Genomic DNA, 6000 nt, shown 5'->3' on the forward strand with positions numbered 1-6000 from the left:
AGCTGGTCTGCAAATTTACTGTCCTTACTCTGCTTCTCAACAGCGTTCTCGATCTCCTCTGCAAGACAATGAGCCAAAATGTCCAGGATCAGTGTGTTCCAAAGAGGGAGAGCTGCTTCCTGTCCTACCTGGCTGGAGAAGTGTGAAGCTACTGCATCTTCCTTCTTAAGAATCTAGTTTTCCCACTGATTGGTTGACTGATGAGTCAGGAATATCACTGCCTCTGTTCCTAACAGCACGAGGTCCATGAACTACTACAGTGCTTCATTTCAGGATTGAACAGATTCCGAGATGTGAAGTGTGCTAAAGCTTCTCACTAGTGGTCGATCCAACTGGTAACTTGCAGGTTAGACATCATCATTTCCATGGGTGTTAACTTGGAGGCTGAGAAAGAAAGTGTCTTTGTACTTCAGTCTATTCTGTTTTCGTGCCTTGATCAACGCTGTTGTCATTGGATCAATCGGAAGAGTTGACAGAACAGCCTCTCCCGGTTCATAGAACCTTCACTATCGGAAAAGGGCTAGAGGCAGGAGCTTGGTGGACATGCTCAATCAGAAAGAATTCTCAGATCTGATAACCTGTGAATTCACTGACAAGTGCATTCTATGCAAACACTGTCCTGGGAAGCTCAAAGGTGGGTCTGGAGGCTTAAGGGGCTCTAAAACATTGACCACCATCAATCATCCTGCCATTGACAGGTTTTATGACTGCCTCTCCAAGATCATTCAATTCACTGATGATCGATAGAACGTTGAGGAAGATCAATTCTGACTTCAGGTTTTCTGTGTCTGCCAGGATGGGACCCGCATCAGGAAGAAGAGAACCTTCCATAGCCCGATATTCATCCTCTCTCCCTCAGGAGAGGATTCAACAAATGTGAGTGATGATTCCTTCCTACCTTTGAAGTGTGACCACTTTAGGATGCAGATCGAGCCTGGCTTGTACTCCGTAGGGATGGAAGGGATCATGGACTTCCAAGAAGTCTCGGCAGCCTTGCTGCCCTTCTTCTCTTATCCTCAAAGGTCAAGGAGACACAGGGTGGCCTGATCTCTGAAGGGCAAGAGGGGGAACAGGACAAAAGGCAATCCAATCATTGGGTCCCTCTCCATTTTGAGGGAGGGCTATAACGTGAACATCCTCTTCGAGAGAAAGATTCCCTTCGCTCCAGAGAGCATCGTGAGTTTGTCCTACATATAGCCTGTCTCTTCTCCTAATGCCTACTTATGGGAGAGTTCCGCCTCGAAGAACTTTTTCCATGCCTAGAGGCGTCACAAGAAACTGACCGATCTCGTTCTAAAGATGTAACCTGTAATTGAGACCGGTCTCAAGCCGATGAGTGAGCCTTAGCCATAGGCTTCATCTTGGGCTTCAGGCGATTGAAGGAGACAGGCAATGTGGCTGCAATTGAATTCAAATCCCCAGAATACAAAAGCCTTTGGTATTCTCTCACTACATTGGGTCTTTTAATTGGACTTCCTCTACTTCTAAGGGGAAACTTTCCCTGGAGTGTTGCTCATGGGAGAGGATTTATCCGACCAACGATGTTTTCACTTAGCAAGCAGGGGGTGAGAATGTGAAGCTCGAATGCAAGCTGCCTAGACCTTGATGATCGAGATTCCGTCAATTTTGTGCCCCTATGCTTGCGAGATGATGAGCGAGGACATTTTTTACTATTTCTCCTTATTGGAGACCTAGAGCGGTTCTTGGACCAAGAGTGACACAATCCTCAGATGACCTAGTCAGTGACCATGCTCTTGCCTTAGTGCGTGGAGATCGTGAGTACGGTGACCTTGTATTGGCACTTCACCAGGGAAGGTGGATTTGCCTTCTCAGAATGCTTTTTTGCCAAAGCAGAGTGCTCAAAAAAGTGTCCTTGTGAAGTGGGTGTCCTTGGCGACAAACAGTGTTCATGCACATGGGGACTCTCGATCCAGTCCCTTCTCAGTTCTAGCCTTAGGTGGTGATTGTGGTAATGCTCACGAGCGTTTAGATTGAATTATCGTCTTTACAGTAGCCTTTATACTCCTTTTCAGCTTGATATGGGGTAGCCACCTCCTCCAGAGTGGACAAGCACATAGGACGACCAGCCTTCTTCACGTGTGTGCATGGGGAAGGTGTTCATTGCTCATCTTGGGAACAATCAGCATCAAAGGTCATCGGGGTAGCTTTTGTTACTTGCCTGGATGTTTCTGCGCGAGGTGGAGTCAACGTGGCAACACCGGGGAACGTTCCCGGGCAGGAGTGGGACTACAGCTTAGCTCGTCCTCCTGATCAGTAGTGTCCGTGGATGGCCTCTTGCAAGACTTGTGATCTGATGATTCAACCTCATACCTTGACAGAAGGGACACCATCGATACCAACGGCAGGCCACAACACACCAAGATCCAAGTCCTTACAAGAGTTGTCATCCAATATGGTAGTGGGAGAACTTTGAGTGAGGAAGGTAATACCAGTCTCGCTCGAAGAACTCTGAGAAGGGCATGGGCTTCCTTCTTACTTCCTCTGACATACACCATCTCGGAGAAAGTATAGGAGTGTGCAGCAGTCTTCGAACCCAAAGGAAGGAGGAAGGAGCTAGAGTGTTTCTTGGGCATCATATTGGGCATACCTAAAGAAAGTTCAAAGAATCCCTCATCAGACTTCTTCCTTTCCTTAGTAAACTCCCTACACTAAGAACAGGGGAACTCCTACTAACAGTTATGTCCCCTGCAGAAGTTACAAAATTTACGGACGCTGGCTTCAGGCTTGCTCATGTACTGTCCACATCCCTTACCAGGTTTGCTGGAACACACCTGCAAGTCTGACCAAGTTAGAAATTTCAATAGGAATGCCGAGATGTATGTCTGTAATCTCTGGCAGCTGAAGTCGGGTGGGCGGGGCTTCACTGCCACCCAAAAGCCAGCTGTGTCTACCCCGTTAAAAAGCTTAACAGCTATTTCCAGCTTCGCTAAAGTCATACTTCTATTAAAGGTCAAAGGTTTGTATTACATATAGGGACATATAAGAATACTGTTTACAGTATTTGTAACGATACATGAACAATAGTGACCTCTCCCCTTTCACAACAACTAAAATTCTAACCATATAGCAATCCATCATTACCGATAACATTCAAAATTTCAATAAATGCTAATTGTAGTGAGAATAGTTCTCAAATTTGGTGGCCCTAATACCCCTGTCAGTGTGAATTGCTCTGGCTCTGAGCCAATTTTGAACTTGCACATCTTACTCAGTTTTGGACAGGTCAGATGAGGATTTGGGGACAAGGAACTATGGGCTAGTCTGCAGTATTAACCCTTTGACGGTCCTGGCCGAAACAATTGCTGTCAGGCAAACTTTTTTGACAGTGAGCAATGACCTCACGTCAACTTACTTAGGCTGACGTTTCGTAGCGAAATAAAAGAATAAAGATAGAAACTAAAAACTGCATTAGAAAGCAGAATAAACTTTCTATATAATTGCATGAACGGTCATCGGACCCTCAAAGGGTTAATGCCAAATGAAGGATTGGGCATTGACTTCAAACTCACAATTTTGGCTGAGGCAGCTAATGTCAGATAGTATACGGGGTGAGAGACTAATTGAACCATATAATATTTGGTTCTTTCTGAAGTTTCCCCATAGATATTTGGCATTAGGAGACAAGTTTCATTGATAAGGCAAATAATTAGAGAACTTGATGGTGCTGGGTATTAATTAGATTACAGGACATATCAATGACGACTCTCAATGCCCCTGAAGGCTTTGCTTGGTATCACTCTTTAGTAGTCCTGAAGAAAGTTTTCTTTTATGAATGATGGCTTTAATTGATTGTGGCCATCACACAGTAGACCATAGTTGTTGAGCCACACATTATACACAGATCTACTAAACTCATACATTAGTGTCTTTTTCATAAAACTACTGCAGGTAATATATCTCCTTCATACCATTTGAGAAATATTTGGATATTTAAATTAGACTACTTCACAATAACAATGAAAAAGTTTCAGCATTGTAGTTCCCGAACATACCAGCCTATCAAGGATCAATTACTGTAGTTATCATGCAGCCCACTAACTCCTATAGCTGCTTTTACACATAGATGCTCATTTCATTGAAGTGGTGGGTAACACTTCAAACCAAACATTAAGTAAGTCTGAGCAAAGGCAATACAAAATATACATAGCTTGACCTAAGAAAAAATTCTAAAATATTCCATCTGACCTACCTAAAACAATAACAGCCTTAGCAAGCCAGTCTTAAAAAGAGGATGCTCTCTACGATAAGTGTATGAAAGTATGTCTATTGAGGTCACGCTTTTAGAACTGCAGCGTTACTTATCAGAATTAGAGTTATCATAATTCAGGTAATTTGAAGAATGGCAGAAATACCCACCAACTAGGGTCCCAGTAAGAACATGCCAAAATAAGTTAGGTTAGGCGTGGGTATTTTAGTCATACCTCTTGTTGCAAAATGGTATTGAAATTTACTTTTACTATGCTGAGCTGACCTATGTCCTCCAGTCTACAAAAATATCTACAGCATAATTCAACCAATCATCATGATTTGACAGCAGAGTTAACGACAGAGTTTATAAGATTAATTGAAGGTAAAAAAAAAAAAATTGGGATCTCTCCTTATACGATACAAATAAGGTAAGGGAATAAAGTACTACTAGGGGTTTTAGCTAGAATAACAAAAATTAATAACGATTAACGAATATCAAATTCTAAGGCTCAGATAGGAATGTACTAGCCTGCAATCAGTGTATGGTCTCCATATGCCATAGAAATCTACCCTTGCACACAATATTCATAGTTAATCAGAAACATAATCTTGGTTACCAATTACCTATATAATGAAATCCTTGGTCCCCATTAGGTAATTATACACAGTCCTGTGCTTTAATTTCTAGCCAAACAAGAATTACCAATAAGAAATGTTCGTTGCTGGCATTTTTCTTCGTATGACAAATGCTCGCTGAAGCATGACAATTTCCTTACCAATCGACCAAATCGTGCATTTTACTGACTCAATAAGTTTATTGCTTACTTTTGAGATACTAATGGTGGGTTCAATACTGGAGTTGTTCATGATCGCTTGTGGGAGCACCTCTGTTTTTGCATGACAAACTTTAGCTGGGATTTTGGACCAATTAAGAGCTTCCACATATATATAAGTTAATTAGAGGGAACTATCTGAAGGAGCATTCAGTCTATTTGATAATTCATTATAATTTCATCTATTTCGGCACTTGATTATAATCATAACACTTGGTTTTCTATGTGGGTATTTTTGCCCATCTCAGTGAAAAACCCACTTGGTTAGCATGCACAGCACATCTGTTACCTCTTGCCAGAACTATACGAATGCCAAGAATATTTATTTATGAGCTACTACAGAGCAAAGACCAATTGAGGGAATCAATATAAATTATGGGTTGTTATAAGATACCTTGACTTCATGCCCAATTACATGAACCCTATATTTTTCCCAATAGTCATATTTTTATTTATTGTCATTTTGAACCATTATTTTCAACGCAGATCAGTCATTAATGGTGTTTTCCACCCAAAAAATACCTGGCTTCCAACTTAAATCCCACATTATTGTTTAAGCTATATAAGGGGAGTAAGGAAACTTCAAATGGGTAGTTTATACAAACAATGGTAAGAAACGGATGGAACACAACATAACCAGTTAGAAAAATAAATGGTTTATATACCCGACTAAACGTCAAAGAATCATATCAATATTATACCATTAAACTTGTCAACGTAATCTAACCCAACTGGGACCTGCTTTAAGCCTATAGTGTAATCTGCAATAAACTTTCCTCCAAGCTCACAAGACACCTTAATCAGGAATCTAACACACCCCTGATGAGAACGTATCTTTGTGTTATCGTCATCCCTTCCAGGTGGTTTACAACACCGTTCTTCAAGAGATATATTCATTTGAAGCAACGAATCTTAGAAAAAACTCACCGATAGCAGGCGGCCACAACTGTCAAAATCC

The 6000-nt window shown here is 41.6% G+C and overlaps 1 protein-coding gene across 3 annotated transcripts in view; it reads right to left on the reverse strand.

The window, feature by feature from the left end:
• AP-2alpha (adaptor protein complex 2, subunit alpha) overlaps positions 1-6000 on the reverse strand; it is a 92758-nt gene that overhangs the window by 86532 nt on the left and 226 nt on the right. Inside the window, exon 1 of one of the 3 annotated variants that reach the window (XM_068355065.1) lies at positions 5970-6000. This exon is cut by the window's right edge and continues 22 nt beyond it. The exons of the other annotated variants lie outside the window; for them this stretch is intronic. The gene's annotated coding sequence lies outside the window, so the exon portion shown is untranslated. The remainder of the gene's footprint in view (positions 1-5969) is intronic. 3 annotated transcript variants of the gene reach the window in all.

Source organism: Palaemon carinicauda, chromosome 31 (assembly GCF_036898095.1).
Source record: "Palaemon carinicauda isolate YSFRI2023 chromosome 31, ASM3689809v2, whole genome shotgun sequence".
NCBI lineage: Eukaryota > Metazoa > Arthropoda > Malacostraca > Decapoda > Palaemonidae > Palaemon > Palaemon carinicauda.